Below are 27,701 nucleotides of genomic sequence, written 5' to 3' on the forward strand. Positions count from 1 at the left end.
ACAGTATGATGATGGGTTATGATGGCACAATGGTAGGACTATGATATCACAATTGATTATGACAGCACAATGCTCATCTATAATACCAGAATCATTTATCACATACCAATTGCTTTTTATTAAGTTTTATTTAATGAATAGGGTCTTTATTTTGTATTTCTGCCCTTTTGGAAATGGTTCATTGAGATAAACATTCATTTCCTTTATTTAAACACTAATCACATGATTTTGGAACACATTTTTGTAGAACTATTCAAGCATCCACTGCTTTTGCAAATGTGTAATACTGATGGTTGAAAATATTTGTACATCTTTTTTATGTTCAGTGTATATTGATATTGAAAATCCATCACTTATCTAACCTGATGAAACATGAAACTCAAGGTATTATTTTATTCAAGCTAATACTTCTAATTAAATAATTCGTTAGGCTTTCATTTACTTTGTAAGAGCTCCATTTTCATTGGCTTTGCCAACATTGGAATTGGTAATTTTTGTGATCCTGGGCCTATGTAATGTAAGAGAGTGGTGTTTAAAAAGTAGTAAGCAGGAGGGAGCATTTGGCCAAGTGGTTAAGAATCCCCTTGAGACAACCTTGCTACAATGGAATGGGGGCGACTGAGTGTTGATTCCATTTCTGTCTTCAACTTCCTGCTAATGCAGACGCTGGGAGGCAGCACAGGAAGGCTGAAGGAATTGGGTTCCTGCCACACACACACAGAATTACTCTCTGCCTTTCAAATGGATACATGAAAACTAAAATATAGAAATATAAAACGTGGAGAAAGTTATGTCTAAAATTATCAGGCTTTAAAAACACACACCTGTATATTCATTAGACAATCGGCTCCTAACACTGCTACACGTGCAGGTCCAATTAGGACTGTCAGATGGACCAACATCAGCGTGACCAGTGCCAGTCCTGCCGGCTCAAGAAGTGCTTCCAGGGGGGTTGTGCAGAAGGAGGGTGAGTGGCCCCCAGCCACGCTGCAGCCTGGGGGGGGTGTGCGGTAGGTGGGTGAATGGCACCCCAGCCCTGCTGCCTGCGGAAGGAGGGTGGGCGGCCCCCATCCTCCCTGCAGTTCGCCGGTGGGGCCCGGGCTTGGCACCTGCTAACCACAAGACCAGGGCCATTGCATCCTGTACTGGTGCAGGAATCCAATTACAGCTGTGGCCAGGGCCCGGTCCCCCTGCCCAGGCCAGGCCACTGCGTCCTGAAGAAATACACACACACATACCCAGACACACACATACATGGACACACACATACATGGACACACACGCACATACACACATTTATTTGGTTTCCGTTGCCCCCACCCCTCCCTCTGTTTGCTTAAGGCAGGAGCTGGGCAGCCCGAGCCCATGGGGACCCCACTCTTGTTCCCTCCCCAGAAGCCCCGGCCTGGCCCAGGGCAGACACAGTTCAAGCAGCACGGCCCTAAACGCTGATGCCCTGATGCCCTGCAGTTTCTCCAGGCTCCACACGGGGGGGGGGGGCGGCGGTGGTCTCGGGGTAGTGGTGGAGAGGGCGTTTCAGCCTCAGGATAAATGCGCACCCCATACCTGCTTTCTGTCTGCCGGTTCTTCCCAGGGTCTGACTCCAGTCTCTTGTGCTTTCGAAGTCCTCTCCCCTCACTGCGTCTGTGAGGGAAGCTGATAAAGTCGGCTCAGAGCCCCTTGGAAAAGCCACTCCCTTCAGCTTGGGAGATTCACCTGTGCCCCCTCTTCTCACGTGGCTGATCTGAAATCCCGCTGGCCCGGCCCTCAGGTGGGCCTGACTACAGCCATGTGCTGCATCCCCCACCCCATGCACGGCTTCCCACCCTCATGGATCACAACCCCTTACTTTGCTTTGGAACCCAATGACTTCTCCAGGGACTCTCTTTGTCTTGTGCACTGTTGTGCCCCAGGGTCCCTGCATACAGTTGGCCCTCAGTAAATAGCCCATGGCTTCAGTTGCCACCAGAGTAGCCCTTCCTCCATGGCCAATACTGCTCTAAAGCAGATTTGTTAATTCGGGGGTTGGTGTTAAAGAGGGAGTTGTGGGTGGGATTTTTACCCCATGCCCCAGCCTGGGCTGGAGGAGGAAGAGTTGGGGGTGGGGGTTTGAAGAAGGGGGGGTGAGCAGGTGCAAAGGCCCTGGGGGTAGGATGGGGGGGAGGAGTGGTGCAGGCGGGGCTTATAACCAGGGCAGCACTTTTGGGCCGCATTTGGCCACTCCTGCTGCACAGCTAACCCCCACCCCCCAGAACTCAGCCCCACCTCCAGCCCCAAGTCCCCTCCAGGGCTGGTAATGCGCCCTGCATGAGGCTGGCCCAAGGCTGGAGCTCACGGATTTGATCAGGCCAGGTGGGCAGGCTCATTAAGGCTCCTTAATTTGCCCTGCCTGGCAGCCAGCCCTCCCTGCCTCGGTTTCCCTCCTCCCACCTCACCTGCTTGCTGTAGGCTAGGCCCCAGCTCCCAGTCCCACCTGGGGAAGACCCCAGGCCCCCTCCCCACCCGGGCTCTCCCGGAGCTGGGGTGGGGGGGACTCTGAGAGATCCTCGCCCTGGCCATCTTCTCCCTGCCCTTCTCTCTCTCCCTCCTGCCGCCCCTCAGCGCTGCAGAGCGGCCGCATCCCGCAATCGCTGCCCGGCAGCGCTGGCAGCCTCCTCTGGCAGCCCTCCTGGCTGGGTGCTGGCGAGAAGGCGGACAGGCTTGTTCCCGGTGCAGCTGCGGGCGCGGCAGGTGCGGAGGCGGAGACTCGTTCCCGGGCAACCAGTGTGGGAGCTGATGGCACAGCTGCGGGTGTGGCAGGTGCGGGGGGCGGCGGCAGCAGCGCTGCACATGGACCAGGTGAGAGCGCTGGCGGCGCGGCTGCTCTTAGCGCTGCCCCTGCCTGCACAGGGCGCCACCGCCGGCCAAGCGCACGTGGCCTTCCTGGACCAGGAGCAGGTGGAGGAGCTGGGCCGCCTGCAGGGCGACTCGGTGGAGTCCGGTGCCTCAAGGTCATGGCGCTCTAGGCCTCTGCGCGCGGAAAGGCTGCAGGAGCAGGAGCAGGTGGCTCTCATGGAGTTTTGCGCGCCCAGTACCCGGCCCAGCCTCAGCGCGCGCGGCCCTGCGCTAGCTCCAGGCGCCCCTCATTGCGCAGCTCCACTTCCTGCGCCTGGTGGGCAAGACGCCCACCGAGACGCTCACCCGGGACTCGCTGCTGGCGGGCAGCCCCTTCAACTGGCCCTAGGGCTCCGGCCGGTGAGCCGCCGCGTCAAGAAGACGCTCTCTGCTCTGATTTCGGTATCAGAGATTGCACAACACCTGGAAATATTTTCTTTAAATGTGATGATCGGTCACAACGCAGAGAGGTTAAATGAAAAAGTGTCTAATCACGACCACACTCTTTCTTAGTAACTTCAGGCAGATATAGCATCTCTACAGTATATTAAATAATGGCCAGATATTTCCCAGGAACACCATGTTTTTCTGATGGATTTCAAAATTTCATGGGAAATAGAAGTAGAAGATAAGTTTATGTTGGTGCATAACATTTGAAATATGTATTTCTCATAATACATGTTTTCCATGAACTTTTAAATAACCCATGTATATATAAATTTCAACATGTTTTGAACCAAAATAAATTTAACTTTTAATTCCATTTCCACAATCTTTTTAAGGTACGCTTATGTGAGTCAAACAGATGGCTTCGCTCACGTAACACAAGGCTTGAGGAAATATATCTGTATAAGCATGTTTTTGGGGCTGGTGCTGTGGTGCAGCAGGTTAACGCTCTGGCCTGAAATGCTAGCATCCCATATGGCCAGCAGTTCAAGACCTGGCTGCTCCACTTCCGACCCAGCTCTCTGCTATGGCCTGGGAAAGCAGTGGAAGATGGCCCAAGTGCTGCACCCGTGTGGGAGACCCAGATGAAGCTCTTGGCTCCTGGCTTGGGATTGGCGCAGCTCCAGCCATTGCGGCCAATTGGGGGAGTGAACCAGTGGGTGGAAGACCTCTCTCTCTCTCTCTCTCTCCCCCTTTCTCTCTGCCTCTGCTCTCTCTGTGTAACTTTTTCAAATAAATAAATCAATATTTAAAAAATAAATAAGCATGTTTTAGAAAAATAGTGGATATATAAATATATATCATACATCCTGCTCCGCAAGGATTTTTTTTTTTGCTTAATAATGTAAATATATTTTATTGCTAAACAGTATGTTTCTTCATATGGATTTATCATATACTATTTAATGAATACTGTACTGTTAGATATTTACTTTTCTATCCTCAAGTTTCCCTAAGAAAAAGTTTCCATAGACCCTTCTGAAACCTATTTTTTCCAAAGAAAGATTTTTTTAGGAAGTGCTTATTTGGGACAAGAGTATATAATAAATATAATCTGTAATGCTAAGACTTTTGGTACACATCACCGATTTCTTTTGCAAATTCACATTCTTTTTTTTTTAGCCTTTTTTTTAACTTTTATTTAATGAATATAAATTTCCAAAGTACGGCTTATGGATTACAATGGCTTCCCCACCATATTGTCTCTCCCACCCGCATCCCTCCCCTTTCCCACTCCCTCTCCCCTTCCATTCACATGAGGATTCATTTTTGATTCTCTTTATATACAGAAGATCAGTTTAGCATACATTAAGTAAAGATTTCAACAGTTTGCTTCCACACAAACATAAAGTGAAAAATAATAGATGATTTTTTAAATGATGATGAAATCAGATCAGACCTATTGTCATGTTTAATCCCAGTGAGAGTCAAGTTGGGAATTGATAATTTCTTCTTCTTTTTTTTTTTTTACAGAAGATCAGTTTAGTATACATTAAATAAAGATTTCAACATTTTGCACCCCCATAGAAACACAAAGGGAAATATACTATTTGAGTACTCATTATAGCATTAAGTCTCAATGTACAGCACATTAAGAACAGAGATCCTACATGAAGAGTAAGTGCACAGTGACTCCTGTTGTTGACTTTACCAATTGACACTCCTGTTTATGGCATCAGTAATCTCCCTATGCACCAGTCATGAGTTTCCAAGGCTATGGAAGCCTTTTGAATTCACCGACTCTTATCTTATTTAGACAAGGTCATATTCAAAGTGGAGGTTCTTTCCTCCCTTCAGAGAAAGGTACCTCCTTCTTTGAAGACCTGTTCTTTCACTGGCATCTCACTCACAGAGATCTTTCATTTAGGGTTTTTTATTTTTATTTTTTTTTTGCCAGAGTGTCTTGGCTTTCCATGCCTGAAATACTCTCATGGGCTTTTCAGACGGATCGGAATGCCTTTAGGGCTGATTCTGCAGCCAGAGTGCTGTTTAGGACATCCACCATTATATGAGTCTGCTGAGTATCTCGCTTCCCGTGTTGGATCACTCGCCCCTTTATTTATTCTATCAGTTAGTATTAGCAGGTACTAGACTTGTTTATGTGCTTCCTTTGACTCTTAGTCCTTTCATTATGATCAATTGTGAACTGAAATTGATCACTTGGACTGGCGAGATGGCATTGGTACATGCCACCTTGATGGGCTTAAATTGGAGTCCCCTGGTATGTTTTTAACTCTACCATTTGGGGCAAGTCAGCTTGAGCATGTCCCAAATTGTACATCTCTTCCCTCTCTTATTCCTACTCTTATGTCTAACAGGGATCACATTTCAGTTACTTTTCAACACTTAAGAATAACTGTGTGATAATTACAGAATTAAACCAGTCATATTAAGTAGAACAGACAAAAAAACTACTAAGAGGGATAATGTATTAAGTTGTTCATTAACAGTCAGGACTATGCTGATCAAGTCACCGTTTCCCATAGTGTCCATTTCACTTCAGGATGTTTCCTTTTTGGTGTTCAGTCAGTTGTCGCCGATCAGGGAGAACATATGGTATTTGTCCCTTTGGGACTGGCTTATTTCACTCAGCATGATGTGTTCCAGATTCCTCCATTTTGTTGCAAATGACTGGATTTCGTTGTTTCTTACTGTGGTATAGTATTCTAAAGAGTACATATCCCATAATTTCTTTATCCAGTCTACTGTTGATGGGCATTTAGGTTGGTTCCAGGTCTTAGCTATTGTGAATTGAGCTGCAATAAACATTAGGGTGCAGACCGCTTTTTTGTTTGCCAATTTAAATTCCTTTGGGTAAATCCCAAGGAGTGGGATGGCTGGGTCAAACGGTAGGGTCATATTCAGGTTTCTGAGGAATCTCCAGACTGACTTCCATAGTGGCTTGACCAGTTTGCATTCCCACCAACGGTGGGTTAGTGTCCCTTTTTCCCCACATCCTCGCCAGCATTTGTTGTTGGTAGATTTCTGTATGTGAGCCATTCTAACCGGGGTGAGGTGAAACCTCATTGTGGTTTTGATTTGCATTTCCCTGATTGCTAGTGATCTTGAACATTTTTTCATGTGCCTGTTGGCCATTTGGATTTCCTCTTTTGAAAAATGTCTATTGAGGCCCTTGGCCCATCTCTTAAGTGGGTTGTTTGTTTTGTTTTTGTGGAGTTTCTTGATCACTTTGTAGATTCTGGTTATTAACCCTTTATCTGTTGCATACTTTGCAAATATTTTTTCCATTCTGTCGGTTGTCTCTTCACTCTCCTGACTGTTTCTTTTGCAGTACAGAAACTTCTCAATTTGATGCAATCCCAATAGTTGATTTTGGCTTTGACTGCCTGTGCCTCCCGGGTCTTTTCCAGAAATTCTTTGCCTGTGCCAATATCTTGAAGGGTTTCTCCAATGTTCTCTAGTAACTTGATGGTGTCAGGTCGTAGATTTAGGTCTTTAATCCACGTTGAGTGGATTTTTGTGTAAGGTGTAAGGCAGGGGTCTTGCTTCATGATTCATCACGTGGAAATCCAATTTTCCCAGCACCATTTATTGAATAGATTGTCCTTGCTCCAGGAATTGGTTTTAGATCCTTGATCAAATATAAGTTGGCTGTAGATGTTTGGGTTGATTTCTGGTGTTTCAATTCTGTTCCATTGGTCTATCCCTCTGTTTCTGTACAGGTACCATGCTGTTTTGATAACAACTGCCCTGTAGTATGTCCTGAAATCTGGTATTGTGATGCCTCTGGCTTTGTTTTTGTTGTACAAGATTGCTTTAGCTATTCGAGGTCTCTTGTGCCTCCATATGAATTTCAGCATCATTTTTTCTAGATCTGAGAAGAAGGTCTTCGGTATCTTCATTGGTATTGCATTGAATCTATAAATTGCTTTTGGGAGAATGGACATTTTGATGATATTGATTCTTCCAATCCATGAGCATGGAAGATTTTTCCATTTCTTGGTATCCTCCTCTATTTCTTTCTTTAAGGTTTTGTAATTTTCATTGTAGAGATCTTTAACGTCCTTGGTTAAGTTTATTCCAAGGTATTTGATGGTTTTGGTAGCTATTGTGAATAGGATTGATCTTAGAAGTTCTCCCTCAGCCATGGCATTGTCCGTGTATACAAAGGCTGTTGATTTTTGTGCATTGATTTTATACCATGCTTCTTTGCCAAACTCTTCTATGAGTTCTAATAGTCTCTTAGTAGAGTTCTTTGGGTCCCCTAAATAAAGAATCATCTCATCTGCAAAGAGGGATAGTTTGAGTCCTTCCTTCCCAATTTGTATTCCTTCAATTTCTTTTTCTTGCCTAATAGCTCTGGCTAAAACTTCTAGAACTATATTGAATAGCAGTGTTGAGAGTGGGCATCCATGTCTGGTACCAGATCTCAGTGGAAATGCTTCCAACTTTTCCCCATTCAATAGGATGTTGGCTGTGGGTTTTTCATAGATTGCTTTGATTGTACTGAGGAATGTTCCTTCCAAACCCAGTTTGCTTAGAGTTTTCATCATGAAAGGGTGTTGTATTTTATCAAATGCTTTCTCGGCGTCTATTGAGATAATCATATGGTTTTTCTTCTTCAGTCTGTTAATGTGAACATTGAACCATCCCTGCATACCAGGGATAAATCCCACTTGGCCTGGTTGGATGATCTTTCTGATGTGTTGTTGCATTCTCTTGGCCAGAATTTTTTTTGAGGATTTTTGCATCTATGTTCATCAGGGATATTGGTCTGTAATTCTCTTTCAATGCTGCATCTTTTTTTGGCTTAGGAATTAAGGTGATGCTGGCTTCATAGAAAGAATTTGGCCATTTGGATTTCCTCTTTTGAAAAATGTCTATTGAGGTCCTTGGCCCATCTCTTAAGTGGGTTGTTGGTTTTGTTTTTGTGGAGTTTCTTGATCTCTTTGTAGATTCTGGTTATTAACCCTTTATCTGTTGCATAGTTTGCAAATATTTTTTCCCATTCTGTCGGTTGTCTCTTCACTCTCCTGACTGTTTCTTTTGCAGTACAGAAACTTCTCAATTTGATGCAATCCCATTAGTTAATTTTGGCTTTGACTGCCTGTGCCTCCAGGGTCTTTTCCAGAAACTCTTTGCCTGTGCCAATATCTTGAAGTGTTTCTCCAATGTTCTCTAGTAACTTGATGGTGTCAGGTCGTAGATTTAGGTCTTTAATCCACGTTGAGTGGATTTTTGTGTAAGGTGTAAGGTAGGGGTCTTGCTTCATGCTTCTGCACGTGGAAATCCAGTTTTCCCAGCACCATTTATTGAATAGACTGTCCTTGCTCCAGGAATTGGTTTTAGATCCTTGATCAAATATAAGTTGGCTGTAGATGTTTGGATTGATTTCTGGTGTTTCAATTCTGTTCCATTGGTCTATCCATCAATTTCTGTCCTTGTACCATGCTGTTTTGAGTACAACTGCCCTGCAGTATATCCTGAAATCTGGTATTGTGATGCCTCCAGCTTTGTTTTTGTTGTACAAGATTGCTTTAGCTATTCAAGGTCTCTTGTGCCTCCATATGAATTTCAGCATCATTTTTTCTAGATCTGAGAAGAATGTCTTTGGTATCTTGATTGGGATTGCATTGAATCTATAAATTAATTTTGGGAGAATGGACATTTTGATGATGTTGATTCTTCCAATCCATGAGCATGGAAGATTTTTCCATTTTTTGGTATCCTCTTCTATTTCTTTCTTTAAGGTTTAGTAATTTTCATCGTAGAGATCTTTAACGTCCTTGGTTAAGTTTATTCCAAGGTATTTGATTGTTTTTGTAGCTATTGTGAATGGGATTGATCTTAGCAGTTCTTTCTCAGTCATGGCATTGCTTGTGTATACAAAGGCTGTTGATTTTTGTGCATTGATTTTATACCCTGCTTCTTTGCCAAACTCTTCTATGAGTTCCAATAGTCTCTTAGAGTCCAATAGTCTCTTAGTTGAGTTCTTTGGGTCCCCTAAATAAAGAATCATCTCATCTGCAAAGAGGGATAGTTTGAGTTCTTCCTTCCCAATTTGTATTCCTTTAATTTCTTTTTCTTGCCTAATAGCTCTGGCTAAAACTTCTAGAACTATATTGAATAGCAGTGTTGAGAGTGGGCATCCATGTCTGGTACCAGATCTCAGTGGAAATGCTTCCAACTTTTCCCCATTCAATAGGATGTTGGCTGTGGGTTTTTCATAGATTGCTTTGATTGTATTGAGGAATGTTCCTTCCAAACCCAGTTTGCTTAGAGTTTTCATCATGAAAGGGTGTCGTATTTTATCAAATGCTTTCTCGGCGTCTATTGAGATAATCATATGGTTTTTCTTCTTCAGTCTGTTAATGTGAACATTGAACCATCCCTGCATACCAGGGATAAATCCCACTTGGCCTGGTTGGATGATCTTTCTGATGTGTTGTTGCATTCTCTTGGCCAGAATTTTTTTTGAGGATTTTTGCATCTATGTTCATCAGGGATATTGGTCTGTAATTCTCTTTCAATGCTGCATCTTTTTTTGGCTTAGGAATTAAGGTGATGCTGGCTTCATAGAAAGAATTTGGGAGGATTCCCTTTTCTTCGATTGTTCTGAATAGTTTGAGAAGAATTGTAGTTCTTCTTTAAATGTCTGGTAGAATTCAGCAGTGAATCCATCAGGTCCTGGGCTTTTCTTTGTTGGGAGGGCCTTTATTACTGTTTCAATTTCTGTCTCAGTTATGGGTCTGTTTAGGTTTTATATGTCTTCCTGGTTCAATTTAGGTAGGTTGCATGTGTCCAGGAATCTATCCATTTCTGATAGATTTCCCTGTTTGCTGGCATACAATTCCTTGTAGTAATTTCTGATGATTCTTTTTATTCCTGTGGTGTCTGTTTTTACATTTCCTTTTTCATCTCTGATTTTATTGATTTGGGTCTTTTCTTTTTTTAGTTAGTTGGGCCAATGTGGTGTCAATTTTGTTTATTTTTTCAAAAAACCAACTCCTCATTTGGCTTATTTTGTAACATTTTTTGGATTCAATCCTGTTGATTTCTTCTCTGATTTTAATTATTTCTCTTCTCCTACTAGATTTGGGTCTGGTTTGCTGTAGGTTTTCTAGATCCTTGAGGTGAATTGAAAGCTCATCTATTTGGTGCCTTTCCAATTTCTTGATGTAGGCACCTATTGATATAAAGTTTCCTCTTAACACTGCTTTTGCTGCATCCCATGAGTTTTGGAATGTTGTGCTGTTATCCTCATTGATTTCCAGAAAATTTTTGATTTCTCTTTTAATTTCTTCTATGACCCATTGTTCATTCAGGAGCCTGTTGTTCAATCTCCATATGTTTGCGTATGCTCTAGGGATTCCTGAGTTTCTAATTTCCAACTTCATTCCCCTATGGTCTGAGAAGCTGCATGGTATGATTCTAATTCTTTTGAATTTGCTGAGACTTGCTCTATGGCCTAGTATGTGATCAATCCTAGAGAAGGTTCCATGTACTGCTGAGAAGAATGTAAAATCTTTAGCTGTAGGATTGAAAGTTCTGTATATAGCTGTTAGATCCATTTGGGCTATAATGTCATTTAAATCTACTGTATCCTTGTTGATCTTGTGTCCTATTGATCTGTCTATTTCTGACTGTGGAGTATTGAAGTCCCCCAGTACTATTGTATTGGGGTCTAAGTCTCCCTTTAAGTCCCTTAACAAATCTTTTAGATAAACTGGTGCCCTGTAGTTAGGTGCATATACATTGATAATTGTTATATCCTCTTGTTTTATTGATCCCTTAATCATTATATAGTGTCCGTCTTTGTCACTCTTAATAGTTTTTGTGGTAAAGTTTATGTTGTCCAATATTAAGATGGCTATGCCCGCTCTTTTTTCATTTCTGTTGGCATGGTATATCTTTTTCCAGCCTTTCACTTTCAGTCTGTATGCATCTTTGTTGGAAAGATGTGTTTCTTGTAAGCAGCAAATAGATGGGTTTTGTTCCTTAACACAGTCAGCCAATCGGTGTCTCTTAACTGGACAGTTCAGGCCATTAACGTTCAATGTGACTAATGAAAAGTGGTAACTTTGCCCTGCCATTTGCCAAAGTTAAGTTCTAATATATGCTTTGAATTCCCTGTGATCTTTTGCTGTGAGGTTTCCTTCCTTTATCTTCTTTCATATTGATGACCGTGTTTCTGTGTTTCTGTGTGTAATACATCTTTAAGCATCTGTTGCAGGGCTGGATGAGTGGCGACAAATTCTTTCAATTTCTGTTGCTATGAAAAGTCTTTATTTCACCTTCATTCACAAATGATAGCTTTGCAGGATATAATATTCTGGGCTGGCAGTTTTTCTCTCTTAGTACCTGGGCTATATCTCGCCATTCCCTCCTAGCTTGTAGAGTTTCTGATGAGAAGTCAGCTGTGAGTCTGATTGGAGATCCTCTGAGAGTAATCTGACGTTTCTCTCTTGCACATTTTAGGATCTTTTCTTTATGTTTCACTGTGGAGAGTTTAATTACAACGTGTCGTGGTGAGTATCTCTTTTGGTCGTGTTTATTAGGGGTTCTATGAGCTTCCTGTACTAGGATTTCTCTGTCCTTCTCCAAACCTGGGAAATTTTCTGCTAATATCTCACTACAAAGGCCTTCTAATCCTTTCTCCCTCTCCATGCCTTCAGGAACTCCTAGAACCCGAATGTTGGGTTTTTTAATAGTATCCTGTAGATTCCTGACAATATGTTTTAGATTTCTAATTTCCTCGTCTTTTCTTTGGTCTGACTGTATCCTTTCCTGTTCTCTGTCTTCTAAGTCCGATATTCTCTCTTCTGCTTCACCCATTCTGTTTGTAAGGCTATTGTGTTTTTCATTTGATCTATTGAATTCTTCACTTCAGTCACTATCACAGTTTCCTGTTGGACTAGTTGTTTCGTTTCATTTTGATTCCTCCTTAATATTTCATTTTCATGAGAGAGATTTTCTATCTTGTCCATTAAGGATTTCTGTAGTTCAAGAATTTGTTTTTGAGAACTTCTTAATGTTCTTATCAATTTTTTTGAAATCTGCTTCTTGCATTTCTTCTATGTCATCATCTTCATAATCTTGAATTGGGGTGTCTTTTTCATTTGAGGGCATCATGGTGACTTCCTTGTTTTTATTACCTTGGTTTTTGCGTTTGTTATTTGGCATATTGGAGATATTTGGTTTCTTCACTGTGGTGCTTTTTCTTGTTATACTATGACTCTAGATTAAGTGGACTATCTGTTTTTGATGGAGCCTTAGGGCTTGAGATGGGTGTGGCCTGAGAGCTCTGTTTGTTGTGCCAAAGGTGACACTCCCAGGTTAGGCGTGGTAAATCTCTCTCTCTCTCTCTCTCTCTTTCTTTTTTTTTTTTGATTCAAAAGGGAAGTAATTCTGCACAGCTGAACGAAGTTGGAGGTAGTTAGCAGGCAAATGATATACCCACAGGAGCCAGAGATCGGAAGCTCTTTCCCAAGGACCACACAGGGAATCTGTTCGGCCCTCAGAGTGGGCTCAAATTCTCCTTCAGTCTCCCACTGGGTTGCCAAAGTTACGGAATTGTAGTGTCTCTGGAGAGTGCTCACATGAATTCCGTGAGTTCTGTCCCCCACCATCTCTTTTTTCACAGTCTCAGTTCAGTAGCACCACAAATTTACTAGGTCCTAATCTCCTGTTAATTTGCCTCACCCAGAGTCAGTTTTTCTGCTAGGCTCAGGGCCGGTGCAGACCTGAGGTCACCCTGCTTATGACGTATGTCCGAGATGGCACCTGCTCTTTGTCTTGCTTGCCCTTGAGAGGTGAGTGGAGAGAGAGAAACCCGTGTCCATATCAGTCACTTTTTTTTTCTCTCTCTCTCTTCCAGTTAGCCTGGTGAACTTTTCCCCCCTGGGGGTCGTTCCCTCTAGTCTCCTCTCTACGCTTGCCTGCCGGTGTCTTGGGCTATTGAGGTTCGGCTCACCTCGCGTTCCAGCGCTGGTGTGTTGAGTCTGCCGCTGGTGTCCCAAACTGTGGGCTCCCACGTTCTCCACGCAGGTCCGCTGTGAATCACGCCTTCCGAAATAGCTTCTTCTGCTGTTTCCTCCCCTACTCTTCCTTGAACCTGCAGTATCTCCACTTTTATTAAACTATCTCTCCCCGGACTATCAGTGTGCTCCCTTCCTATTCTGCCATCTTGCCTCCACCTCGCAAATTCACATTCTATTCAATGGCCATTGTCTTATATATGTCAATATGTCAACAGTTGCAATAATTGTTTTGAATCTGATGAAAAACACATATTTTAAGTTGTATTTATTCAATTTCTAAATGAATTAAACATCTTACTGAGTTTGCTGATAATTATATATATTATACATAGTTATTTATATTATATTAAAGATATATAATATATAGTCCAATGTGATATATTCTAATATATAATTATATGTTATTATAAATTATATAATTATGTTTATTATATATGTTATGTAACTATATAACTATGTTATATATTATATAACTATATAATATATAATATAATATATGCATATATGTGTGTATATCTATACACACACACACACACTCATAGATTTGTTTATTTTTTTCACAGGCAGAGTTAGACAGTGAGAGAGAGATACAGAGAGAAAGGTCTTCCTTCCATTGCTTCAACCCCTAAATGGCCACCATGGCCAGCACGCTGAGCCGATTTGAAGTCAGGAGCCAGGTGCTTCCTCCTGATCTCCCATGCGCATGCAGGGCCCAAGCACTTGGGCCATCCTCCACTGTCTTCCTGGGCCACAGCAGAGAGCTGGACTGGAAGAGGAGCAACCGGGACAGATTTTGGTGCCCGAACAGGGACTAGAAACCAGGGTGACTGCACTGCAGGCAGAGGATTAGCCTATTGAGCCATGGCACTGGCCACAGAGATTTATTGTATTTGAAAGGCAGAGTTACAGAGAGAAGAGATCTTCCATTCACTGGTTCACTTCCTAAATGGTGGCAACAGCCAGGGCCATGACCAAGCCAGCAGCCAGGGTATTCTTCTGAGTCTCCACATGGATGCAGGGGCCCAAGCACTTGGCCATCCTCTGCTGCTTTCCCAGGTGCATTAGCAGGGAGCTGGATGGGAAATGCAGCAGCAGGGTCTCCAACAACGTCTCAAGTGGAGGCTTAACCAGCTACTCCACAAAGCTGCCCCCAGTGCTAAGCATTTTACAGTCACAAACTACAGTTCCATGAAGGTCCATTCTTCAGGCAGCAGCTCAACCCACTAAGCCACAGTGCTGACCTCTGATAATTTATTTTAAAATTAAAAAAAATTTTTTTCTTTATTTATTTTGACAGGCAGAGTGGACAGTGAGAGAGAGGGACAGAGAGAAAGGTCTTCCTTTTTTTTTTCTGTTGGTTCACTCCCCATTGGCCACTATGGCCCGTGTGCTGCACCAATCCAAAGCCAGGAGCCAGGTGCTTCTCCTGGTCTCCCATGTGGGTGCAGGGCCCAAGCACTTGGGCCATCCTCCACTGCCTTCCTGGGCCACAGCAGAGAGCTGGACTGGAAGAGGAGCAACCAGAATAGAATCCAGTGCCCCAACCAGGACTAGAACCCGGTGTGCCAGCACAAGAGGTGGAGGATTAGCCTATTGAGCCGCAGAGCAGGACGATAATTGTATTTTAAACATCATTGATCATATCCTTAATTTTTTTTCAGTAGTGATGTTCAGATTTCTTAGATAAGAAATTTTAAAATATCACATATATTTACTATTTACTTGTTATATATTACACATTTGTAAAATTATAATGTTAAAAATGATCAACTTTCTACTTTGACAAAAAAACTAGGAAAGTACTTAGTTGCATTTTTGTTTAGACAGATAACAGGTCATTGAAAAGTCCACAAAAAATGCTGATTTTTTTTACTTTTATTTAGTAAATATAAATTTTCAAAGTACAGTTTATGGATTACAATGGCTTCCCCCCCCCAATAACTTCCCTCCCACCCGCACCCATCCCCTTATCCACACCCTCTCCCATTCCATTCACATCAAGATTCATTTTCAATTATCTTTATATACAGAAGATCGATTTAGTATATATTAAGTAAAGATTTCATCTGTTTGCACCCACACAGAATATAAAGTGTAAAATACTCTTTCAATACTAGTTATAGCATTAATTCACATTGGACAACACATTAAGGACAGAGATCCTACACAAGGAGTAAGTACACAGTACTCCTGTTGTTGACTTAACAATTTGACACTCTTGTTTATGGCGTCAGTAATCTCCCTAGGCTCTAGTCATGAGTTGCCAAGGCTATGGAAGCCTTTTGATTTCGCCGACTTTGATCTTATTTAGACAAGGTCATAGTCAAAGTGGAAGTTCTCTCCTGCCTTCAGAGAAAGGTACCTCCTTCTTTGATGGCCTGTTCTTTCTACTGGGATCTTATTCACAGAGATCTTTCATTTAGGTCCTCTTTTTTTTTTTTGTCAAAGGGATCACATAAATAAGACTAGTTAATACTAACTGATAGGATAAAAAAGAGAGAGAACAGTCCAACATGGGAAGCAGGATACACAGCAGACTCATAGAAGGGCAGATGTCCTAAACAGCACTCTGGCCTCAGAATCAGTCCTTAAGGCATTCGTATCTGGCTGAAGTGGCCATGCGAGGATTTTAGGCATGGAAAGCCAAGACACTCTGGCAAAAAAAAAAAAGACCTAAATGATTATCTTTTTTATAAAAACATGATTTATTTGAAAAGTAACCATGCTACAGTTATTTACAGTAGTATATAAACACATGTTTATTATCCTATTATGTGAAATATTACTAGATAGATAATACATTGTCTCTTATAAATAATTTTAAGCAATTTGAGTTGTCTGTATTAATCTTTCTAACCAATAATACAATTAATAATTTAATAATGACTTAAGTACTCTCAATTTTTTTTTATTTGAGAGAAGACAGAGAGAGGGAGGGAGAAATTAACCACCTGCTGGTCTACTCTCCAAATTCCTCAACACTCAGAATTGGGCCAGGCTGAAGGCGGGAGTCAGAACTCAGTCTGGGTTTCCCATATGGTTGACAAGGTCCCAAGAGATGGGCTATTACCTGCTGACTTCCAGGGTGCAAATTGGCAGGGAGCTGGAATCTGGATCCACAGCCAGAAATTAAATATGAACTGAACTGAATTAAGACACAACTTAACTGGGGTATTAAGTGCTAGGCTAAATGCTCACCCTTGTCCAAGATAATTTTTAATGAAGATGTTCAAAATTAAAGGAAGGTCTTCTGGAGCTGCCTTCATAATGCAGTGTGTTAAGCTGCCACTTGCATGCTAGCAACCCATGGAAGACTGCCTGCTGGAGTCCTGGCTGCTCTGCTTTGGATTCATCTTCCTGCCAATGTGCCTGGGAAGGCAGCAGGGCATGGATCTAAGTACAATGGACCTTACCAACCAAGTGGGAGACCAAGATGAGTTCCTGGCTCCTGGCCTTGGACTGGCCATGCCCTCGATTTTGTGGCCATTTGGGGAGTAAAATAGCATATAGAAGATCTCTTTGTTTCTCCCCATTGACCCCATCCCATTCTGTCTAAAGCTCAACCTTTCAAATAAACATGGAAACCTTTAAATAAAAGAGAAAGCTTGTCTTCAGTTTAAAAAACAAAGTACAAATAAATCTGTATGGACCAGAACTGGAGTTTCTATGGGGATACTTGGGCAGGAGGACACAGGAACCCTGTGGCCCTGGATTAACCTTTAGGGAAAACCAGAGAAGCCAGCTGTTCCTCCTGCTCTCCAGGCATCTCTTGCAGTGTGTAGTCAGTCCTTCACAATGCAGCCAGAGTGGATCTCTAGATGCAAACCACATTATTAAGTAGTTGTGGTGACTTTAGCAAATTTAAAATTTACACATTTGTGCCTGTGCCATGGCCCAATAAGCTAATCCTCCACCTGCGGCATGGGCACACCTGGTTCTAGTCCTGGTTGGGGTATCAGATTCTATCCCAGTTGCTCCTCTTCCTGTCCAGCTCTCTGCTGTGGCCTGGGAGTACAGTGGATGATGGCCCAAGTACTTGGGCCCTGCACCCGCATGGGAGACCAGGAGAAGCACCTGGTTCCTGGCTTCAGATCAGCACAGTGCGCTGGTTGCAGCACACTGGCCACAGTGGCCATTGGGGAGTGAACCAACGGCAAAGGAAGACCTTTCTCTCTGTCTCTCTCTCTCACTATCCGCTCTGCCTGTCATTTGTTCACCTGTTGGCCAAGACAGAGCATTTCATGGCCCTTCCTTTGCAGAGAAATCCCAATAGTGTAGAATAATCTCCAGATGTTGACCTGGGCTTCAAGATGCTATCAAATGGTTACACCCTGGTCACACATCTTTTCTACACAAGAGTTTTGAAAGCCATATGTAGAAGGATCTCCAAGAAGTTCATGGAGAATGTATGCAATGCACAAACTGCATGCATTTCAACTTTTTTTCTCCAAAGCAGTCACTTCTTAATTGCTTTTTCTATGAACTTTTTGAAGTGCCTTAGTGCAACCATTGACTGTACCTGAGAGTTTGCAGTGATCAGTAAACATTTTTGAATAAATACATGAATGAAAAGATGTGAGATCATCTAAGGAAATTATTTTAAATCCCTGTTAATATAGTTGAAAAATGGAGTGCTACAACATTTTAAATTGGCAGTGTTATAGGCATCACTAAATTTAAACAAAAATGTGGTTATGAGCACAAATTGCAGTAATAATGCACTCAGAAGAGAAGAAATAAAAAAGTGAAGAACAGGTTTTAACATATGTTCATATACAATTTGGAAGAGAAGGAACATTTTCCTTCCACTCCGATGTCTGTCTTGATTTTCTCACAATTTTTGTGGATGATTTGGTTGGTTTCCAACTCCATCATTGCTCGTCTGGTATGAAGAATGCCATCTGTGCCATGTGGATGTGCCTTTGTAAAAATACACTACTAATTATGCTCTGGGAAGGCACTGTTTAAGTGAAATCAGGTGTCAAGCTTACAGTTGCCTAAAATGACTATGCTGTGCTGAGAAAGAATGACACACCATATTGTAAAATGGAATTTAAGCATGGTGTGCAAACATTCCATTTTTGGTGAGCTGCAAAGGTCAGATTGAAGAGGAAAGTTGTAAAGATTGCAAATGACTTTTCACCATCAACAGTGTAAGCAAGCTTTACTTTCAACCAAGGATAGACACAAGATCAATGTTGTACTTCCCTCATTAAAAAATCTTTCCAAGAATGGGCCATCAAAGAATGAGGTACCATTCTCTGAAGGGAGAACTTCCTTTTTTGACTATGCCCTTGTCTAAATAAGATCGGAGTTGGCAAACTCAAGAGGTTTCCATAGCCTTGGCAGCTCATGACAAGAGCCTTGGGTGAATACTGATGTCATAAATAAGAGGGTCAATTGTTAAATCAACAATAGGAGTCACTGTGCACCTGCTCCCCATGTAGGATCTCTGTCCTTAATGTGTTGTACTATGTGAATTAATGGTAAAACTACTACTCAAACAGTACTTTATACTTTGTGTGTCTGTGTGGGTGCAGTCTGTTGAAATCTTTACTTAGTATATACTAAGTTTGATCTTCTGTATATAAAGATAATTGAAAATGAATCTTGATGTGAATGGAATGGGAGAGGGAGTGGGAGATGGGATGGTTGTGGGTGGGAGGCAGATGATGGGGGAAAGCCACTATAATCCAAAAGTTGTACCTTGGAAATTTATATTTATTAAATAAAAGTTGAAAAAAATCTTTTCAATTATATGTATATTTTTTCTGAAAATGTGAAGGAGAAATAGTGAGCTGAAAAGCATGGCAAAGGATTCCAAAATTCATGAATCAATTTTGAAAAAATTCAAAATCAGTCCCATTGTTACTAATTCGAATTCATTATATAATTTTAGTATATAGGCTTCAATGGACCAAGAATATTTAGTTCCTTTCAGGACAATATGAAAAATTTACTTTCTTTAAGTACATTTATTAGCAGTATTGCAGATTTTGCCATGATGATTCATTTGACACTGTTCTTATTCATATAAAGGTACATAAAGTTTAATTATAAATATTGCCACAATGATAAATCACTCATTATCATTATATGTATTTAACTTTGCTACTGCAAAGTTATGTTTGATCTATTGCTATTTGTATTTTGAGTAATGCATTAATCACTTGATCCTTACAGAAGCTGTGCTAGTTAGATCTGCTAGCTAGGTCTTCAGGTCATCCCAGGCTTGTAAGTTAAAGGATGTTCCATGCTAGTAATCAACAGAGTTGGGACATAAGTCTGCACTGGTGAATCTTGAATCCTGTGTTTAACTATTCCAAAGTTGACCTCTTCTCATAACAAGTATATTAGGTAGAGGCTTTCTCCTCATTAGTCAAATAACATTAAGAGTGTATAAAATAATGAAACCTGGAGCACAGAGAAGATAGAACATTCTACATGTAAGTCATGAAGTTGGATATAGGAGAGCATTTCAGGCAAAGTGAAAACATTGCCAGGACTTATGAGAGAGAGAGTATAGGGGTGGACATTTGGCCTGGCAGTTATGAAACCTTGAACCATATTCGAGTACCTGGGTTGGATAACTGCCTTCTGACTCCAGGTTCTCACTAATTTAGATCTGGGGAGGCAGTGTTGATGGTTCAAATAATTGAGTTCTTGATACCTATTGTATGTGAACTGAATTGAATTCCCAGATCCCTGCTGGCTGGCTCTGGGGCAGTAAACCACAGAATGAGACATCACCTATATCTTTCAAGTAAATTGCTGATTTTATCTTAAAATATTCAATTAGGTTAACTGTTAAGACAACCACATCCCATACTGGGGTGTACCTGTTTGTGCTCTGAATTACAGATTCCTGCTAATGCAGATAACTGGGTACAGTAGTGATGAACCAGGTAGTTCAGTTCCTGTTTCCCAAATGGGGTATGTGGATTGAGTTCTTGCTTCCTAGTTTCAGCATCAGTTGAGGACCGAAATGCAGGCATTTTTGAAATGAACTAGCAGATAGGAGTTCTCTTTTTCTCACTCTCAAACTCAATCTCTCTTCTTCTATCCCTATCAAGTAAGTATATATTAAAACTCAATTAAAAGGCTGGCACCATGGCTCAATAGGCTAATCCTCCACCTTCAGCACCAGCACCCCAGATTCTAGTCCCAGTGGGGCATCAGATTCTGTCCTGGTCACTCCTCTCCTGTCCAGTTCTCTGCTGTGGCCCTGGAGTACAGTGGAGGATGGCCCAAGTGCTTGGGCCCTGCACCCCATGGGAGACCAGGAGAAGCACCTGGCTCCTGGCTTTGGATCAGTGCAGTGCACCAGCCACAGCATGCTGGCTACAGCGGCCATTGGGGGTGAACCAACAGAAAAGGAAGACCTTTCTCTTTGTCTCTATCTCTCACCGTCCACTCTGCCTGTTAAAAATAAAAAAAACTCAATTAAAAGATGAAGCATTTCCAAGATAAATAAATATTTATTTATTTTAAATGAATTTTCTGTTATTTTATAAAATACTGATATTCATGTTTGCATATAATAGGTTGATATAATTATTTATAGTCATTTTCTAATCACAAATATATTATGCTTATTTTACCACTGTTAATATAGTATTACTACACTATTCTTCAGCAGAGGATATAGTATATTTTTACACTTAAAATAGTGTATTTGTTATCCTTTTACATATTTGAGTTTGCTAAAAAATTCAATAGTTTATTTTTTGGTATAGGTAACTAAAGGATTAATTTTCCAAGAAATTTGCCTTTATTCTTGTTTAAAATTGAGGTTGCTCAAGAATTCAAAAATTTATCTGTGATAGTATCTAAATAAATTTTCAATAATTTTTACTTTATTTTTTAAAAAGAAGCTGAACACTTATAGGTATATATTTGTTTAGTAAAAAACAAAAAAAAGCAAAAAGTAATAACTATACATAAGAAATATTGACCAACACACAAACCAGTAAATATAACTGTTGATGGGAATAAAGCATGTTTCCTTTCTTCCTAGTGCAGATTGAGATTAAATTAAATCAATGCAATTTAATGACTATCATTTTAAAGTTTCATTGTGGTTTTTGAAATATTTATTTATTTATTTGAAAGGCAGAGTTACACAGAGGCAGAGGCAGAGAGAGAGAGAGAGAGAGGTCTTCCATCCACTGGTTCACTCCCCATTGGCCGCAATGACCAGAGCTGCACGGATCCGAAGCCAGGAGCCAAGTGCTTCTTCCCTGTCTCCTATGTGGGTGCAGGGGCCCAAGGACTTGGGCCATCTTCTACTACTTTCCCAGGCCATAGCTTAGAGTTGGGTCAAAAGTTGGGCAGATGGGAATTGAATTGGCACCCATTTGGGATGCTGGCACTGCAGGAAGCAGCTTTACTCGCTATGCCACAGCACTGACCCCAATTACTATCATATTTTGTCTTAGAATTTTTGTCTGATTATAGAAGAAATAGGTATAGGTGTATTTTTGTAACAATTTTCATGTAATGTAATTATAGCACACATTTTGTTAACATATTTTCAACAAGTGAATCATAGCAGATAAAATGTACATTTAAACAATCATCAGAACTCAAAATATCCATTTCACTCCAAGACATGATTTTAGGTTCTCTATTAGATTGTTTACAACCATTGTCTCTACTGGTGAGGAACAATTTTTTCTTTCTTCATTCTATTTGTTGAATTCAGTGTAGGGTTAATCTTATGAATAAAAAGTAAACTGAAAATAGATTTTTGCAAAAATTGAGAGTGGGAATATGAGAGGGAGGAGTAAGTGTTGGAGCATGGTCAGGAGGGAGGCTAGTGTGTGAATTATCACTGTATTCCTAAATCTATATATATGAAGCACATGAAATCTGTATACCTTAAAAATGTAAATTTAATTTTTTATAAAGTGACTTTTATTACATGTCATGTAGAATTCATGTATCTATATTTGGTTTTCATTATATCTGAAGATCCCTTGTTTGTTTTTTAAGGATTTACTTACTTAAAGGTATAATAACAAGAAAGTAGAGACAGAAGCAGATATATATTTTATGTGCTGTTTCACTCCCTGAAATGCCTGTGACAACTATGGCTGTGTGAGGCTGAAGCCAGGAGCCAGAAACTCCATTCAAATCTGAGTAGGTAGGGAGGAACCCAAAAATATGAGCTACTCTCTGTTGCCTTTCATGTCCATTTGCAGGAAACCATCAGAGAAATGGCATCTCTAGGACTGAAATCAGGCACAAGGATATATGATACAGGTGTCCCAAGCACTAGCTTAAAACATTGCACCATCATGCCCACCCCATGAGGATCACTTAATCTTAATGTATAACTTAATATATTCAGGATTATAAGCTTATTTCTTTGTATACCTTGTTTTATTTGAGTTACTTTTGTTCCCTATTTTTTGATGAATTACAGTTCTCTCCTATTTTCTTCCTGTATTTTTGGTTTGTTTACATTATTTCAAGCTATGATCCTCTATTGAATTATTATATTCATTGATTTTGTTATTAAAAAGAAAATACAGTAATGACATATTTTACACATTTATCAAATTATAAGCTCAAGAATGATACACTTTAATACTAATGCTGCTCTGTTAGTTTACACTGGTATTTATTTATTACAACTCATGTATATTTTTTAGCATTTACATTTTTCTTCATTTTTCTCTTCATGAATTTTGTCTTATATTTTTTCCTTTCCTCTACCATAAAAATTATTGACATTAATAATGGAAAATTAGTCTCTCAAATTCATTCCTTACATTTATTGAATTTCCAATATGTTATTTTAGATGTTGACTATATATATATATACACACACATATATATATATTGCTTCCTTTAAGTTGAGTATTTTCAGAAGCTCTATAAGAAGTACAACCCTAGTTCTTCATAATTCTTATATTAAACTTTCTTTTGATATGGACGATTGTTCCTATGAACCTCTTCCTTCCTGGACCTGATTTTACCATTCTGAATTTCCAATCTTATGTCTTAAGATGATTTTGAGTATCTTTTTATATGGTTGGCCTGGTCATTGGAAACACTGGTGGTATTGATTCACTTTGGGTGACTAGCCTATACAGCATCATTCCTGACCTCTATTTGCCTACAAAACATCTTGGAGATGGGTCTTCCATGGGACTCTGCAGTTGCTATGGGCATTTGGAGGTCTTCTGTCCAAAAGTATTCAGCTCTGAAAAGTCTGGAATATTTCATCAGGGAAACAGCCGTAAGTATGATAGGAGCTTTCTGAAGACAAAGGGAATAACAGACTGGAGAGTGGAATAAGGGAATTATGAATATGAGTCATTTCTCCAGTTGCAGAAATGCAATTGAAATTATATAAGTATTTCCAAACTTTGGATATTAAATTTATATGTATGCTTATATACATGTGTTTATATGTTGATATATAAATATATGAATGTTTACAAGAGTATACACACACATATATATTTGTTTTCTTATGTACTATTCTCTTATGTAACACAAATTACATCAAATTTAAATGTCTTTAAATGTTACTAACTTAGGGAGTCGGCGCCAGGGCTCACTTGGTTAATCCTCCGCCTGCGGTGCTGGCATCCCATATGGGCACCAGGTTCCAGTCCTGGTTGCTCCTCTTCCAGCCCAGCTCTCTGCAGTGGCCCGGGAGGGCAGTGGAGGATGGTCCAGTTCCTTGGGCTCCTGCACCTGCGTGGGAGACCAAGCAGAAGCACCTGGCTCCTGGTTTCGGATCAGTGCAGCACCAGCCATAGCAGCCATTTGAGGAGTAAACCAACAGAAGGAAGACCTTTCTCTCACTCTCGCTCTTGCGTGCTCTCTCTCTCTCTCTCTCTCTCTCTCTCTAACTCTACCTGTCAAATAATAATAAAAAAGTTACTAACTTAAAACAACTATACATATTTATATTGCACCATATTTTTTCCTAAAGTATCAACCTCTTCAAATATTTGTGATTTCTTATGAGCAAAACATGTAGACTCTATTTTTTAAGAAAAAATAGATGGTCCATTATCATCACCATAGTCACCCTACTCTATCATTCAAAGGAACACCAGAACTTCTTCCTCTTACATATAGCTGTTTCTTAAGATGTATTTATTTATTTGAAAGGCAAAGTTACAGATATAGAGGGAGAGAAAGAGAGAGAGAGGTCTTCCATTTCCTGGTTCACTCCCCACATGGCAGCAACAGCAGGGGGTTGGAGCTTCCTTTAGGTATCCCAAGTGGGAAGAGGGGCTCAAACACTTGGGTCATCTTCTGCTGCTTTCCCAGGCACATTAGCATGTGGAGCATGCAGGACACGAACCTGCACTCATATGGGATGCTGGTGCTGCAACTGGTGGCTTTACCTGCTACCCTACAGTGCTGGCCCACCTAGTACCTGTTAAACAACTTTTCCCAAGCAATTTCTCATTCCTACTCTTCCCTGTTTCTGTTAGCCACCATCATACTCTGAGCATCTATGAGAAGCACTTTGTTAGAGTCCACATATGACTGAGACTATGTCGCTCATGTCTTTTTGGGTTTGGCATATTTTTCATATGATAAGGAGTCTCACATCCATCCATATTGTTGTAAATGAACGTGTCCTCCATTTCCATCAAATAGCTTTCCTTTGTGTGCATGCACATTTTCTTTTTCCATTCATCATTTTGTAGACACTTAGTTTTTTTTCCATTTCTTGAATATAAAGATGGTATGCCATCTTTTCCAGAAAGAGGTGGGAGGGAGTCCAGCAGTTTGCAGGACCAGGGAGGAGAAACTCCCTCCCACTACAGGGAGGCTGGAGCCAAAGAGGACGCAGTGGTGGAAATGAACCTGACTCCTCTTATTTTTTCCATCTGGCACGACCTGAACTCGTGTGTCAGCGCTATGGAGGATTCTGATTGGCTGCGTCTTTTAGATGTTGTGCACACACACACGGCAATGCAAGCTGTTCAATCAGATGTGGTGGCATAAATGCTATGTAATCCCGCAGGATCTTGATGCCACAGTAGTCAGTAGTCTTCCAGTTCTGAGGTGGAGGGAGGTTCTAGGAGTGGGCTCCGTTGTTGGGAATCTCTAAAGGCAGTCAGCGTTTGCTGCTCTCTGTCCGCTGTTTTCTGACCGTCTTCCATGGAAGGACGCCACCCACCTCGGACACTGGAAATGGTGAGTGTGTGGGGCGGGGCTTGAGGAGAGGGGAAGGCAGACTTCCTGGATGTTGTCAGAAAAGGCTGGCAGCTTGCCGGCTTCACAGAGGTCATCTCTAGTCCATAGGCCCCATCTCGCTGCTGGAATGACACTTCCCTTGGCCCTCTCTGGTCTGCAGTGTGGGGACTTCAGGTGTCCTGTCCGTTTCTTGCTCACAGCCTAGGGGCCATCTCTAGGCAGCTGCTGGCAGCAGCCCCCTGCCTTCCCCATTTATGCAGTGGGGATGAAGTGGTCATTATGGGGAATGTGGGCTGTGTGGAGGGTTCATGCAGTGAGGAGCTGTTGTTTAAGGGGTCCTCAGTTGCTCTTTTTACTCCAGGGGTGACATGAATCCACAAGTTTTCTGAATATGTCGGAAGCAGGTCTTAATTCACGGACCCTGATCTGTCAGCATAGCCCATTCTGGAGGTCTGACCTCATTTTCTGTTGAAAATAACAGTGTCATAGACAGTAAGTTAAAAACAAAGTAGTTTTATTTCACTCAGTGTTTTGGTTCAGGTTTTAGGGGGACAGGAGCACACTGTAATTTGTACTCGGGTGTCATCTTTGCCCTTACATGTTCCCTTGATAGGCTGTTGGCTGTCTTTGCCCTTTCAAAATAGAAAGTTTAGCTCATTACATTTATGGGTGTTTTAAAAACTATTTCTGTTCCATGACAACCTTCCCAACCCCAAAAATATAAGCCTAGATTTCTAAGTTTTAATTTTTATTTTGATATAGGGTGATTTTTCAAGGTTATTGGGATAAAATTGACAAAATTTGTGTATATTCAAGGCCTGCAATGTTATTTGAGGTGTTTTTAAGTCTACGGGAAATTCACTTTATCATTTAATCTAGTTTTTCACTAAATTTTTGGAATCCCCTTTTACATATGTATTATGAGATGATTAAGACAAACTAACATATCCATATCACCTTGCATAGTCTTTAAAATAATACTTAAGATCGGGGCGGAGCCAAGATGGCGGAATAGTGAGGGCGCGCACCGATAGTCCGGGAAAATTTAGTTTAATAAAAGGGGAGTTATGGTAGCCGCAGAAAATAGAACCAAACAAAAATTGCAGGGGAAACCCTTCTGAATGGAGCAGGCGTGAATTGGAGGACCTACTGGGAGAACAAGGTCGCCCACCGCGTGGAAGCCAAGTCGCGGGACCCAGCCGCAGAAGCCCCAGGGTCTGTGCGACAGTGCTCCAAGGAGAGTGCATGCCACACAGAAAACAGCGGGGAGACTTGGGACGCTCAGGGCTCCGAGTCCACACATCGGCGCTGGAAGGGGAGGTGAGCTCAATAACCCGAGACATTGGTGGGGAAACGGGGGTCAGAATCTAGAGGGGGGCCGGAAAGTGCAGCAAACTCACTACCAGAAAGAAGGAAAAAAAAAAGCTTCGGGGTTTCTCTTCCCCCTAAACTTGCAAAGGTTACAAGGCCGCAAGACTTGAAGAATTCCCAAGAGACAAAGAGCAGGCCTCCTCTTTGGATTTACATATCAATGGGGGAGAGTTAAGGAACTGAGTCACTACAATTCAGTAGCCTAGGCAACCCAGTGGGAGTCCAGAGGAGCCAAAGACTGGAAGCTAAATACCATCAATTCTGCACAGCCCTGCCCTGCAGTGTTACTTACCCCCTGAATAAATCCCTAAGCCAGAGAAAGATGCAGCACTGAAAGAAAATTACAGACCAATATCCCTGATGAACATAGATGCAAAAATCCTCAATAAAATTCTGGCCAATAGAATACAACAACACATCAGGAAAATCATCCACCAAGACGAAGTGGGATTCATCCCTGGTATGCAGGGATGGTTCAACATTCGCAAATCAATCAATGTGATTCACCACATTAACAGACTGCAGAAGAAAAACCATATGGTTATCTCAATTGATGCAGAGAAAGCATTTGATAAAATTCAACACCCTTTCATGATGAAAACTAAGCAAATTGGGTATAGAAGGAACATTCCTCAATATAATCAAAGCAATTTATAAAAAACCCACAGCCAGCATCCTATTGAATGGGGAAAAGTTGGAAGCATTTCCACTGAAATCTGGCACCAGGCAGGGATGCCCACTCTCACCACTGCTATTTAACATAGTTCTGGAAGTTTTAGCCAGAGCCATCAGACAAGAAAAAGAAATCAAAGGAATACAAATCAAGAAGGAAGA

This window comes from Oryctolagus cuniculus, chromosome 19 (genome assembly GCF_051225735.1).
Source record: "Oryctolagus cuniculus isolate XC-2025 breed Fujian yellow rabbit chromosome 19, ASM5122573v1, whole genome shotgun sequence".
In the NCBI taxonomy this organism is placed as follows: domain Eukaryota; kingdom Metazoa; phylum Chordata; class Mammalia; order Lagomorpha; family Leporidae; genus Oryctolagus; species Oryctolagus cuniculus.